The following is a 16,686-nucleotide window of genomic DNA, read 5'->3' as shown; positions in this document are numbered from 1 at the left end:
GTATGATTATAAAGGAGATGGATTATGGGTGTGTGAGCTGTGAATTAAGATGCATTATTGGAGGGCGGATGTGAAAGATAGGATTGGTGGTGACTTTTACACAATTCCAAATGAAAATGATAGTTTGGTTTCTAATAGTGATTGTGAAACAATCTATGATGAAACTTTGTTAAAAGTAATGTGATTACTAATGTGGTTGATGAAATAAACATAACAGGTTACTCATCAAAAGATTGTAAAGTTAAGGGTGACTTTAATAATTGGACTATTTCTCATTTGGGCTTTTATTGTATCAACAAGACATACAAATAAAATGAATAATAATCATTTCTCATACTCAGTTTTTTAACAAAAAATAAACACTATCAATTATGCACTTGCAGCAAATAAATGTATTTATTTATTCCAGTTAAGTCTGGTAAAGAATGATTTATATTATTGTATGTTCTAATGTTGTACAATAGCAGATATATATAGAGAATATAAAACCCTAATTAGGGCCGGGTAATGTTAATTAGGGCCGGGCCACTATACTAAACATATTGACTAATAATTCCAAACAAAATTAAAATAGTTATTTAAAAAAAAGTGTAGACATGATATTAATGTTATACGACATATAAGATTATAACAATCAGATGGCTGTATGTGGCTATGAGACCTAGAATCTTCCTATTTAATAAAAGAATGGAATCTTAAACAACTATTAATGAGAATGAGTTATTTTGCCACATGGCAGTTAAATTGTGATTTTTGTCCACATGGCAACTCACTACAACATTATTTCTATTTGGGTCTTATAATCTGGCGGGATCCGATGGGTTTTTTTTAACCCGATTTCACTTTTGCAAATAATGATCAAGCGCCCATTTCATTCAAAACTAATTTTGTTCTTCAATCGTCCATTCAATTTCTCTGCTTCAACAATCATCATCCTTCATTTGATTCACAATCGAATCAATTTTGTTACCAGATTCTCAATTTTACCGCCAACCCTCAATTACCCATCTCTCGCCAGCATGCTCTAGCTTCTCACATCACCAATTCTTCCTCCCTTCGAGCACGCAATCATATCTGATTCGATCGCCAATTGCAGGTTTCTAAATCAATCCACCTTCATTGCAATTTGCAGGTTTCTAAATCAATGAACCTCGTGGTGGAAATGGTGATGATGGTGATGAAAGTGGAAGTGGTGATGCCATGAGGACCCGCCACAAGAGGCTTAGAAAACTCGTGAGACGGATGCTACTGTCGAGGCTGAAATAGCCTCTTTACTTAACGATTATTCTTCTGTAGGTACCGACTCACCGGTCAAGAAAGCCGTGGAAGAAAATAACGATGACAGTGATGATGACATCAACTATTCTCCTAACCCAGACACTCCGGTCAGAGAGAATGTGAACGTGGCACTAAAGAACTAGTTGTTACTCCCTCCATCAAGCCTACTCAAAGAAAGTCACAAAAAGGAGTCAAATACTACAGCGTGAGCAGGATGGCAAGCATGTGATAGAGATCGAAGCCGTACCATGACTCGGATCCCATTATATATGCAAGGTGGCACAAAGATAAAAACAGTTGGGCTATTCGGCATGCAAGAGGTGATCTGACATATCTCACCTATAGAGATATGCACTCCTTGTCCGACCTCGACCAGAAGATCATGGTGAGCCAATCTGTCACGGCATGCCCTTTGAAGACGACTTTCTCTTTGACTTCATCGCTTGGGAGTTCGACAACGAGCATGGTAAAGTCATCATTCACTGCAAACGCACTCACGAAAAAAGGTTCTTTGACAAACCCAAATTGGCAGGTTTTGGACTTGGCTACTCAAAGAAGCTTGTGGAGTCGCCCGTGTGTATGAAAGAAGATGTCCGTCGTGACAACACGGAAGCGATTGTCAGAAAGTTCAACAAGTTCGTCCAACTACTTGTTGAAAAGCAACCTTTTCAAGATCCAGACGATACCTTCGAGTCTGAGTGCGACTGGTGATAGAAGTTAATAAGACAAATACTAAAGACTAGAGGGAGATTGTAAGGCCCATTTCTAGCCGTAGACTTTCGTATTTGTGTTTTGTATTTCGTTTATGTAATGTTAGTCTGTTAGACTTTTATTTATGATTGTTTGAGCCCAAGGCCATTTGTAATTGGAGCCCATTGGGCCGTATTCAATGAATAGATGTGCATGAGAACACACACTATATATAGTGTCTGTATCTCATACACAAGAACAACCTTTGCAAATCTTATCCTTACAACTTTCAAACTCTCTTTCTCTCTTTCCCTTCACGGCAATAACAAACAAACAAACAAGATCCGAGATCTCGGTCCTAACTAGTTGTTTCCACCAACTAGTATAGAGGTTGATCCAAGATAACTAGTAATTGTGTGTGTTGTTAGATCCGGTCAAGGGACCTACAACCTGGATTGAAGAACATAAATTGATCCTTAATGTGAGCGATGCGTGCTTGATAACGTAGAATGAATATTTTGTATATTGATTAAGAAAAAGAGATTAGTCAAATACATATATTGTATATTTATACATTTAACATAATAACTGTCAAATACAGTTAACTACCAAATACAGTTATTTGAGGTTGTATATTTGATTGAATGATTCTATAACAAATGAATAATAATCATTACTGATACTCAGGTTTTGAACAAAAAATAAACACTATCAATCCATGTTAGGTATCATAACTGTGTACGAAAGTAGACTATATCAACCGATAAGCTCACACATAATAGATTAATTACTGATAGTATAGGGCAATTGATGGCCAATAAGGGGCATATATGTTAATTATGTGATGAGGACCATTAGGCGGTTAGGGTTACAAAAGCGGCACCATTTAGATAGAACGTTGTGAATCTGTGCGTTGATTCAGATAGCGACGCTTCATATGTTTATATATTGGCTGTAAGATTGTATTCAGATTCATCAGTTTATCAATTAAAGTTCCATTCCCTATAAAATCTCTTGCTCATAACTTCTTTTTATAATCACGAATTTGTTGGCTTCTTTGATTACCTACAACACATATGTCAGGAAACAATCTAGATTCGATTCACGATAAAAACTATAACAAGGTTGCAAGTAACTAATTGAAAAAAAATATTTCACAAAAACGTGGCGAAAGAAAACAAAACGACCTTTATATTTATTAACTAAAGAACCAAAAATAGTGGTGGATCATCAAGATTTTCAAAAATCTTGGAATCTTATAAACAAGAATTCGGATATTTAGATTTTACCTGGTAAATACACGTGCCTGCTATGACCACTCAACATGCTATGATCAACGTATGCTGTGAGCAGCATTCAGAACACAAAAACATTAGTCAGAATCTGATCAAAACATTAATTAAACTTATCAACAAACAATTTAGAAATATGCATAAAAATATCAGAACAATAATTAAAGAACAAAGACCAAAACTGCTTACATTTACATACGCTGAATCGGATGTATCATCTTCTGGATAAAAAAGCCATTGACATGGCCCAAATCGCAATTTCGATGATCCTAACCAAATTTTTATTAATGTATTCACGGTCAATGATTTCCATGACGAGCTCTCACTCGTGATCTGATCGATGGACAACACTGGATACTCCAGTACTCCCAACATGGTAATAGAACCTATTTATGACATCTGCAGGAGATCACTTGCCCAACTTGAACCAATTGCTCTCTCAAGTCGTATCATCATTAACCACCTCCCTCCGTTTTGATGGAGCACTTAATGGTGATATAACCAAGTTCCAAGCCAACAAGCCTGTGCCGTACCCGCATATCCAATTCATTTTTTTCTCTTACGCACCCGTGATCTTGGTTGAAAAAGCTTATCACGAGCAGCTGTCGGTTCCTGAAATCACAAACTTAGTGTTTGAACCCGCTAGCTTGATGGATAAGTGTGATCAGAGGTATGGAAATTATGTGGCTTGTTATTTGATCTTTTGTGGTAATGTTGTTCCTGAAGATATTAATGCTGCTGTTGCGTGTATCAAAAATCAACAAGCTGTGCAGTTTGTTGATTGATAAATTGTAAGGAACTGTGATAGTAAGTTAGGGGTGTGAACGAGCCAAGCTGCTCGTGAGGTACGTGAGATTGGCTCGCTAAAAGCTTGAATCAAGTCTAGCTTAAACGAACTTAAGTAAGCTCACGAGCTTAAGTGGGCCCAGTATTTATTATAAACGGGCCGTTCGAGCTTTAAAAATGTAGGTCGAAACGAGCCCAGCATTTCACCAATATGGAAGCATGTTCATGTTCATTTGTGTGTAAGCAAAGGAACATAACATTATCAACCGAACACCAAGCATAAAGTATACTTGAAGAACCAAATGATGGTTTCAAAAATTTTAATGAAATATGAAAAATTGAGTAACTAAGATTTATTAAAAAAAGTTCAGATCTATTAATAAGTGAAGAACCAAATGGTGGATCATCGAGAATTAGTTTCTGTTTTCCAACAGTACCATCTAATATACGATGAAAAGGAATGTTTAAACAAGAGTAAGGATATCTTGATTTTTCCTGATAGAGATGATAGGTGTTTGCTATGAGCAATTAACATGCTATGATCAGCATACCCTGTGAGCAGCCTTCAACACACAATTCAATCATAGGAACATGAATTAATTAAACTTATCAACGCAATTTGGAAATATGCATAAAAAAAGATCAGATCAATTATTAAAGAACAAAGACGAAAAAAGCGTACATAAAACGAATCACATATCTCAGCCTCCTAGAAAGTGACTGGATTAGAGCACTGATCATGACACGAACTCATTCTTTCCTAAATGCCCCACCCAGTTTGTTGACTCGTAACTGGTAAGGAACCAAGTTAATTGCTTGTGAGCTACTCGTGATCAGCTCGCTAAAATCTTGAATAGAGTCGAGCTTAAACGAGCTTGAGTAGGCTCGCAGCTTAAACGGGTCCCGCAGTTATAATAAACGAGTCGCTCGGTCTCTTAAGAAATTACTGACGATTTAGGAATAAATCAGGTTTTTTTATCTATATGTCTCGACCAATAACAAGAAACTTGGTATGGATTTGGAAACAAGAATAACACAATCAATATAAATGCAATTTTAATCTTATTGAATATGTAGATCAAATAGATCTTGCAAATTTACAAACAAATAATAAAATCCCTCCTAATCTAACCTAATAATATCATAAGTACACTAAGTATAAGTATGTTACAAATTGACAATAATAATATATAGCTGATGATGCTTAATATTCAAATAGAAACGAGCCCATCAATCTGTTCACTGCTCAATCATTTAAGTAATTACTTTTTATTTCACGATAACAGAAGCACCGGCCGATACAGAGTGCAAATTAACCATGGTAATGTTTGGGAAGATCTTCAAATAAATAGGAGCTTCAAATCAAGTAGAAACATTACAATCTTCATCAAAGTTCAACCATTACGTCTCCATGGTGGCGTAAACTTCATCAAAAGAAGTAAATTTTGGAGGTATTTTCGGTTTAATCCGACAAAAGCTAAAAATCCCATCTTGTTTCTGAAATGGGATCTAATTTTCAGGCCTCCTCTCCATCAACCCTAGATAAAAGCCTCACTCCCACCCGTCACAGCTTCTTACCGGTCTGGTTGATTCGGGAAAACGGGCGTCAAGAAAGTAGAAAAGGCTCATCACAGTTTGTTTTCACGAATCTAAAATCTAATCTGCAATAGAATGCACGGAAATTTAAAAAAAAGTCTTATTTTTTACTATGGATACTTAATTGATTTTACCTGATAGATATGATATGCGTCTACTATGAACAGTCAACATGTTATGATAATCAACGTATGCTGTGAGCACCCTTGAACACACAAATTAAACAATCATCAGAACCCGTTCAAATTATAAAAATCAGATCAATAATTAGAGACGGAAACTGCTTACATAGACTGAATCCGATGTCTCAGCCTCCAGAGAAGTAGAGCACCGATCATTACAAAGAGGCCGTCAAATGATTTTACAGATGAGCAGGGAAAACCTTAAAAGAATTTTTAACATATCTGCTAGGTGTCAATCATACAAGCAACAAGCGCTTAAATCATGACAGGTGCCAATCCCACGATGAATAATTCCATTCTCAATAACTACCCCTTAATTTATTTTTATTTTTGTGAAATTGGTTATTAGAAAGGATCATAATTGAATAAGTTGGACTTATATCGGTGTTTTTTTATCCTTTACATAAATTATGAAATAATTATTTTATACCCTTTATAACAAGACTAAATCACAAAAGAAAAAATACAAATAACTTCTTTAGTGGCTTGCCTGTGTATTCTTTAGTGAATCCTCATCACATCGATCAAAACTAAAGAAGTCGTTAACTAATTGCAACAATTTCTATAAATGGTTGATTCATTTAACTTATGTTTATTTGTAGCATTCTTGCACTGAAGTGTTCTTACTAAAATGCTACTTTAAAGTTTAAAGTCTAATAAAAGTTCTTGTTATTGTGAGGTGTATAATGAAAGCTACCTTTTTTTTAAATTGTTTCTATAAAATGTAGTCTTTTAAGTACATAAAAGTGTTTTCAGGATGCTTCGGGTTGGGTTTAGTTAATATTCTTCAAACCAATGTTTAATTCATAACCTGACCGGACACTAAACCGGATGGCCTACCGGTTCACCGGTTCAACCGGTCGGACCGGCCGCACAAATTAGGTCAAAAAATGACGGATCAAGCTTAAAAAATGATTTTTTTTAAAAAAAAAATATTTTTTTCCTTAGAAAACCGGTTCAACCGGTGCGGTTTTCCGGTTCGACCGGCTGAACCGGTTCTGACAGGCCGTTTCTCTGTCAGCCGAGCGAACTATGTGAACCGAACCGGTCGGTGGACCGAATCCCGGTCGGACCGGTTCAACCGGCCGGTCCGGTTTCAACAACATTGCTTCAAACGTTTTGTATAAAATTGGTTTAATTGATTCTATAAAATTGGTTTCAAGTTTGATTTTAAATTTTCTCATATGTATTTTCTTAATATTCTTCAAACGTTTTGTATAAATATTGCAAACATGAAAATTACCTATTATATATATATCTTGATGTGGAGCATTAAATTATTGAAGTTGAATATTATAATTATAATTTATATGTATACCGATTTACTATATGAAGTAGATGACCTTTATTTATATGATTTTTTGTATAGTATAAATGGGTTTAGCAATAAGAAAATCAATATTTAGTTATAAATATTTTCTTCTATAACTCAACTCATACCAAAAAATAGTTTTAAATATTTTCTTCTATCATGCTTCCAACAAATCCAAAATCTTTGCTTTTTTTTTCCTATAAGTTGTTAAAATATATAATATCAATTAATTAAACATTCCAACAACTCCCATAATATTAACTAATAACATGGGAACAGTATTCAAAATTTAAACATTTCTTATTCAGTGCTTTCACTTATTACAAATAAAAATTACTACCTTCAATTTATGCAACTTTAAATTTTCTAATATTTTGCTAACTCAGAATAATCATTTTTTATTTGAACATGGCTTTATGGTTAGTATGTCTTTGTCATTTTCCATTAACATGAAATGAAAAAAAAATCATTTTGTTATATTTTAATTTTCGCTTTTATATGTTGCTTGATTATACAATTGTTAATTGTAAATATAAATTCAAGTAAAATTTATCATAAACAAAATATTAATGACACCAAATTTATCATTATCAATCAATTTCAAAGTTTAAAGATTATAAGGATGACTATATCATCAAAGTTAAGATAATCTGGTTTCTTAAATAATAATATGAGCAGATGATCTCAACTGACATTATATTAAATAATTAAAAGGTATGATATTTTATATGTATGAGTATTTTTTTTTTGTTAGTTTCATAGATATATTATCATTTATCTAGGGGTTTGTATGTACTTAAAGAATCTTATTTGTCACATAGAATCTTATTTGTCACACAGACAAATAAAGAATCTTAAAGAATCTTATTTGTCACACAGACAAATAAAGAATCTTAAAGAATCTTATTTATACGTGGCTATATAACAAGTTATAAGCAAACCTATATGTTACCTTGTCAAGAGTTACAATCAGACATGGACTAAAGATTTTAATTTGTGATAAACAATGTATACCAATCAATACAATCACAAATGTAGTGTACAAAGAGGGTTTTACTTATTTGTAACATATTTGTGTAATCTTAGTTAGTTATGTAATTTCTGTAATTTTAATGTAAACTGTAACCGTATAAAATATATGATCATTTTGTTAACTATATTTTACTTAATGATTAAAGTATAAAATTTTTATCAATTACTTGTGTAATACACAGGCCTCAAACTAGTTTTACTGTAAATGCATATTTAGTCCATGGGGTATATATATCAATCATGGCCCTTAACTCCACATAGGCGTTAATTCACTCACCTTACCCATTTTTACTCCATCTCACCTAACGGAAATGGTTTAACCCCACTTAGCCCCCCCCCCCCTCAGTTTAATTTGAAAACAATTCTTAACTTATTATTTGTGAGTGTATATAATTTTAAAGTGTGTTAACATTTTTACCCATCTTGTTTTAACGCCCCTGAATGGAGTCTTATAACCCATTAAGGGAGTGGTTTCCCACTCGTTAACCGATGTAAAATTAGCTTAAATGCTTTGTGTGTTAAGTTATACCCCAAAGCCTTAATTAGTTTAGCAAAGATGCAATAATTACCGATTAATAAATACACTTAAATGTTTATCCAACTACCTTCTCGCCAAGATACTATAATGTACAAAATGTAACTTTAATATGAGTTATAAAGTCTTAAGTACATTTTTTTATAATCCTATCATATCCTATCTACTAAAAAAAATAAAATAATGGTGATTATGTGTCAAACCAATATTCTTTCCTAATCTATTATCCCTCCTAATGCCCTAAACTCTTATCTCATTCATTCAAGCTATATTCATAACTACTTTTAGAGCTCTTGTAACACACGAGATTATCTAAATTATCAAGTTACAAATCAAGCAATATATAATGTATAGAAAATGTATTACATATATATACGCTTGTATTACATAAATTGATTTTATTTATATCACAAAATAATTTTTTCCAAAAAAATGTATACATCTATGCTTTAATTATTATACATAAATAGATTTTATTTATATCACAAGATATTTTTTTCAAAAAAAAAACTGAACTTAAAAAAATAATACACATGCAAAAACATACCCAACAACACTCTATCTATTGACAATTTATTCTAAGTATTATATATGGATAATTGAAATAAAATCGGTTATGAACCAATTTCGGAGAATACTTCTCATATAATAATAATTTTGAGCTACGCCAAGAAAAATATTTTGATAAGTTTGAGGGGCTTCTCGACTTTGCCAATTGACAAAAAAAAATGTTAATCGTTCAATTTTGTGAATGTTTTCCTTCACTTGAGCATAATTTTCTATGACATGTTTCACATATAACATTCTGATCACTTTTTAAGGCAAAATAAATGTTGACACAAATGTTTATAATTTGATAAAAGTTAGAAACATTAACAGGTCTGGAGGTGACATGTCGAAATCATTTTTTCTTAAATTCTACTAGTCATGGGAGAAATACCCAACATGCAAAATCCCGAATATTTTGACTTTTTCCAAAACTGTCCTTAAAAATAAATTCGAAAATCACATTTAAAATTCTAACTTTCATTTGTTTTACATTTTCAAGTCAAAACTTTAAACTCATTACAAGTTTGATGATAAATCTATTTGCATTCTCAAATTTTTAAAAATACTTAGATTACCTCTTTTTACCCATAACAAATTTGAGTACAATGTAGTTCATTTGTACCAAACGATCTATTTACCAACTTTTAACCTGTAATAATCAAATTCACATTCCAAAAAACACCTGAAGCAATTATTGATTAAAAGGGAAAAAAAACTAAATATAATAAACTTTGTTATATTTGAAAATGATTAATATATACTATCCTTACAATCTAAAACATATATGTATAGTTTTACTAAATTTATTGAAAAAGTAAATAGATAGATTTAAATCATATATTTATAATTTATAAATTTATACGACAATGTAAAAAAAACAACAGATAAATGAATTTATTTTTAAAAAATGGATAAACTTTTAAACATATATTTATAATTTAATGCTTAAAATATTACTTCGTAAACTGAAAACATATTAGAGGTTTTTTTTGTTTTTTTTACATTATTCAACAATATACATAATATAATATGTTAATGATTACATTTAAAATTATATTCTTTTCAACATTTAACAAACACTGTTTGTTGTTGATTTTTGGATTTCACCATGTATGTTGTGAAATATATTCTAACAATGAATAGTAGTATAATATGCAAATATTTATTTTTATATAAGTGTATAGATATAATATAAATAGAGTTTAAAAAAAGTGAATAATTTAATCATGTTATTGATATAATATAAATGGAGTGTAAAAGAAAAGTGAATAATAATTGATCTATAACATATACTTCCTCTGTCCCATTTTAAATGTCCATTTTTTCATTTTTGTTTGTCCCAATTTAAATGTCATTATATATATATATATTCAATTTCCAATTGTGCCCTTATTATTACATATATTAGATGTTTCAATTTCCAATATTTGGCTGTCTCAATTTAAATGTCATAATAACTTAAAGAACATTATTGCCATTTTACAGCTTATAAAATAAAATGATCAAACATTTCTTAATTTATGTGTTTTGGGTCCATGACATTTAAAAAGGGATGGAGGGAGTATTAGTTTTGGAGGAAAAAAATGTGAGGATTAACCGCAAACTGACACGTGGTTATAATTATTTTACTTTATTAAAATAGATAGATTAAAATAATATGATAAGTGGATCATAGTAAAAAATTATAAAATTAAATCATTATTCAAATACTCAATTAAAAATGCAAAACTTAAATTATAAGATTTGATGTGCTATATTTCATTTAAAATTCCAATTATTGTGATTTTAAAATTTCAATTCTTTAAGTTATTCTTAGAAACATAATAATCAATCTAAACAATTTTTATTATATATATTCGTGATATTAACAAAATAAATAAATGATAGGAATCTTAGAATACATATTAACGAAACTACCTAAATTACGAGATTAAAAAAAAAAGTTACTGTTAAAAAAACATTTATTATATATTCGTGACATTAAAAAATTAAAACAAATTATAGGAATATTAAAAAGAATATTATTAACCAACTACTTAAATTACGAGATTCATAATTTTATATAACCTATTTTTGAAATTTGAATTTAAATAAAAATGAAATTACGTTTATAAAAGGTAACTTCCCTATTTAATATGTAACTAATCAAAATTAAAAATTAATGATTATAAAACATTACAATAAAAGATGAACGTGAAGATTTTAGATCCTGAAATTTATTGGGTGTTACTACATATATCCCTATCATTTATTGTTACTAAGCGTATGCTCTTGTTCAAGTTTTACAATATTCGTTCAATTTTTAACAGTAATACAATTTAATCCTTATTTTTATTTCTTTGCCAGTTTGTTATCTTTCAAATGATATATTTTTGTCAAGTGGGAGAAATATGATATGATAAAAATATATTAAAGCATTTTATCGTTTTTTATAAAGACGTTATATCATTATTCTTTTATTACATTTTTATAATACATTTAATAATAAATATATTATGAGAAAGAACAGTAAACATAAAAGGATAGAAAAACAAAAAATAAACTTTATAATCTTTGATTTGATATTTTAAAGAGATACTTGAAATGACAAAAAAGTATTATAGGGTGGTAATATGTGAAATAACCCAATGTATTAAATGAATTTATCCGAAAGTATATTTCTAATGGTACTATATAATTTGTTGATTGAATGTGAAGATAATGATTTTTAGCGATGAATTTTGAGTGATAAAGATCATGATGTTAATGTTTAACATGGAAATCATATATAGTTAAAGATGTTGATTTTCATGGTATACACAAAGTTAAGTTAAAGATTGTATGTTCTTAGAACAGATCAAACAGCTAGTACTTGAATCAATCTCTAACTACAAGCTAGCGGAAATCACTTGTAGCCAACAGAGATCTCGGATCTTGTTGGTGTTTTATTTACCCGGAATAGAAACAAGAGAGAGTAGGGAGAAATAGCAAAAGGTTGGTGCTAGCATGTGCATCACCTTTTATAGGTGAAGTCATGCCATGCTAGACTTTGTATTATAACTAGCCCAATGGCTTTCTTTACTTTACAGGCATCGGGGCTACAAAGATGTTGATTTTCATGCTATACACAAAGTTACTTTGACTTGTCTTATAAAAAATTTCAATTCAAACTCCAAACTCCAAAGAAGACAAGTTCTGTTTTCTATAAGCTTTGCTATGTAAAAAGTGCCAAGAACAATCTCTCTATATAGTTTGTTTGTTCCTTTGATATATACGAGTCACTAACCTAGTTGTATTGATATAACAAATAATAGATATAAATAACTGATAATGAAAAGAATTTTGTTATAAACTGAACATGATTCCAATGAATTTACAAATTACTAGTGAGGTGCATTTATACTCTCAGGCGACGGTTATCCGACAAGAGACACAACGGTTCAATAACAGATTCATCGCTTCGGTTTTGTTATACTAATTTACATTCTCTACACAAACTAAGAATTAATTACAATTATTCCACTAAACTATAATAACGATATTATATAACATACTTAACTAAACCCTTATAAACTTAAGAGATTGATGATTAACTAATAATCAACCAGCCATCTTCAAACACACCCGTTTATTTCACTGCCTCTCGCATGTGAATTCAGCGATTAATTCCAACAATCTTGACACAATGCTAGCCCGCCTAACACACAAGGTTGCCAAATAGATAGGTCAGATAATGGGTTCATACGAGTTCAATTTCAAGATCTGCCAATGATATTAATAATTACAGTAACAATACCTATATATCTACATCCATATTTGCCTCATGTTTGCGCGAAAAACTGCCAACCTCGAAAACAGAAGACGAATGGTAGAGGTCGGATTTCAAATGGGGAAACCCTTGAAAGAAGCACTTACGGGATGCTATATAACCTGCGTTATTTTAAAAAATAAAATTACTAAACCATTTATCATCTTTTATATTTATATAGTTGATGAAACAAATTTGATATACTCAAATCAGGTTAGAACAATGTATTACCTGAAGGCATCACCATTCTGAGCCTCGCCACTTAGCACGACATTATCTTCTCTTGCAACTATCATCGCCGAAAATCTTGTAAAGACACTGTTTTTACTTTGTAGAACAGTTAAGATTCACAAAAATATTATTCTAAATGGTCTATTTGGATTGTCTTAGTGAAAGTAAGGAAATGTGAAATACCTTAAGTGGAAATACTTTTGGAACATCAGCTTTGAATAAGCTGCATCCCCCCAAGTTCACTTGCGTCTGAAACAGTAACAATCTTCCAGAAATAATTTGATGAATTTTTACAGGAACACTTCTAACGCATCCTGATCCCCCATCACCATCTTCCTAAACTTAACAAACACCTTATTAGTATCAGGGTTTGCCTGCAATAGAAAAAAAACAGCTGAAAACAAGATTAAAACAACTAAAGCTGGACAATAGTCAAATACCATGTATTGGTCAAAGTCAAAACACAAAGCATTTAAAAAACGCATCCCAGGCACAGACTGTGACGGTATTGTTAGGAACCAAAAAGGAGAAGTGCTCATTCTGCAGGCAGTAAATCCATTATCCATGTTCGAATTAAATAATAATATTCACATTCACTAAAAAAAAGCGAAGAAGGTAATTAATTACGAGAAATTAGATCCTGTCTGTCTTGGCCACAGAGGCGTCAAGCAGAACGCCACTTCGTATATTTAGTCCAAATAGATCTATACACTTTTTGTGTATACTAACCGTTCGTTTAACGCCAACGTAAAATTCATCTGGGCGTCTGTCACAAAAAAAATAACATTTTGTAAAAACAAAAAATACTTTTTTTTTATAAAAAACACAAGCAAATAAAAGAAAGAATATATACTTACAGTCTGTCACCCGTCACTAACAAATGCCTCTTTGGTTCTGTTCACATACTTATCTTCGCTGCCCTGTCTCCAATCCAACAACTACAAAAGACACCTTCTACTTATTCGACATGTGATAATACTTCCTCCATAATAGATTCTTGACACCACCATCCGCCACCGCAATCTTCTCTTCCTCTTACCACCATGGTTCGAATCACAAACTCATCTCGGCCCAATGCTCACCCGCAATCTTCTCTTCCTCTTACCGCCTAACACATAAATGGTTGCCAAATGGACGGGTCTGATAATGGGTTCAGGTACTCTTTAATTAGAAACGAGAAAACAAACAGGCATCCCATTTAACCTGCAAGATTGTGAAATACCTTAGGAAAAAACATATAGTATTTATCACTGGATGGTGAGGCATCCCATTTAACCTGCAAGATTGTGAAAATTACAATTACATATAGCATTTATCATGTTCTATCACAAAGATAATTTTTTAAGAACTCTTAGAAAAAACATATACCTCAAGGCATCTCCATTCAGTTTTTTGCCACCTGACAGGATCACTATCACCCCTTGCAGTTATGGTCCCCGAAAATCTGATTATGTGTTCAGGGTCTAAGTCTTTTCCATTACAAGGCATTTCAAAACGCATCCCGGGCACTCTTTCCAACCTGTCACTAGTGAATGCCTCTTTGGATTGCCTGTACTTGCAAACAGAAATCAATTAATTCACAAACTTATAGTTAAAAAACCAAATAATCTTTCACTAAAAAAAACTAAAACGGTATTCGATATTCTAGAACATTACTTATAGTTAAAAAACCACAAAATTTAGCATCATTACACAAAAAACGCTTATCATTCCAATGAACTTTATGATATCGAAAGGGCAAGATTTTAAGAATTACGATCACATATAGCGTATAAAACAAAATACGGAATCTTGAGTTTACCTTATAGATATGATATACTTCTGCTATGAACAATCAACATGTTATGATAATCAACGTATACTCTGACCACCCTTCAACACACAAATTAAAAACCTCGTCAGAACAAAAGATCAGATCAGATCAATAACATACGAAGACGTACGAAGCAGCCGTCAGAACAAATTAAAAACCTCGTCAGAACGTACGAAGACTGAATCAGATCACTCATGGCAGATAGCAGCCGTTAAATAAAATGAAATGAAATGAACATGTACGTCCTAGCTATATATAAGCAGGGTAAACCCTAATCGTATGCTATTTTTAATGTACGAAATTAAACAATTCAAAACTTAAAACTGGACTATTTAATTGGGCTTTATTGGGTGACATATAAACAAAATGAGTAATACTCTCAGTTTTTTAACAAAAAATAACTCACTAACAGATGATATATTAATTTTTTTCTCCCAAACGATTGTAGAATTGTCTACATTATAGAAAAAATGTAGTAAAAACGGGATATATGTATACACACACATATGTATATTTAACATGTACTCATATTAATTAAGGTGAAATCTATGATAACGGAAACACCGACCTCATATGATACTCATATTGTATAGATTCCAAATGTGGGGTGAACATGTCACACGAAATAATGATGCGATAAATGAAAAAATTAAAACACAACGCAAAAAAATTTAATGAAGTACAAAAAGGAAATAATTAATATACTTTAATTTTAAGCGGGCTATGGATTATCGTTGTGTAAACTATGAAGAAGCCGGATAATAGGTGTAATTAATGTAACTAGATTATCCATGTATGATTATGAACGAGATGGATTATGGATGTGTGAGCTGTGAATTGAAGACGTATTATTGGAGGGCGGCTGTGAAGGATAGGATCGGTGGTGACTTTTACACTTTTTCAAGGCCACTGAGGAGTTGAATTATCAACGTGTTTGGGTGTGAAAGACAGGATTATTGGAGTTATATCCCGGGCGGGCCTATGCATACTCTCTCCCAGCTCGACATCAACTACTTCTGAAGAATAGTGGGCCACTATGTGATAGAGAAGGAGCTCAAGGGGTGGTTCAATAGGTTTATGAACAAAGAGTGGAGGAAGGTTGCCCGAATTTCAAGCGCAACAAGGGTAAGGCCTTCCGTCATCCTACAAAGATTGATCTCACCAACAGAAAGAAGAAAAAGATGTGGCGATACAACACTCAAAAGGAGGGGAGACAAATCTATCATGGAGAACCATTCCTCCCCAACTTGTTTGTGCATTTCATATGCTGGGAATTCGACAGCGAAACAGGAGAGGTGGTGATACACTGCAAGGATATGCACCACCTTCGATTCTTTGATGAGCATGAGCTTGTTGCACTCAACAAAGAAGATATGTTGAAGCTGTACAACTCGCCACTGGAACTGTTGAAGACGTCCGTCGCCCGACATAATTGATAAATTCAAGAAGTTTGTACGCTATTTTGTTGATAATCAACTATATAACTGCAAAGACGACTTCAATTAAGAAACCGACCGAATAGGCGATAACAGATTAAATATTAAAGACTAGAGGGAGATTGTTTGGCCCTGTTTTGGTTATTAGTCTTTTGTATTTACTTGTA

The 16,686-nt window shown here is 32.0% G+C and overlaps 1 pseudogene; it reads left to right on the top strand.

The window, feature by feature from the left end:
- Positions 1–3,652: 3,652 nt before the first annotated feature.
- Positions 3,653–4,045, top strand: LOC143578962 (tubulin alpha-2 chain pseudogene; annotated as a pseudogene).
- Positions 4,046–16,686: the final 12,641 nt, after the last annotated feature.

The sequence above is a fragment of the Bidens hawaiensis genome, unplaced genomic scaffold (assembly GCF_021521415.1).
Source record: "Bidens hawaiensis isolate Kalapana, Puna unplaced genomic scaffold, B.hawaiensis_p1.1 tig00029413_1, whole genome shotgun sequence".
In the NCBI taxonomy this organism is placed as follows: Eukaryota; Viridiplantae; Streptophyta; class Magnoliopsida; order Asterales; family Asteraceae; genus Bidens; species Bidens hawaiensis.
The sequence above is the reverse complement of the archived record's forward strand: the minus strand, read 5'-3'. Positions and strand labels throughout refer to the sequence as shown.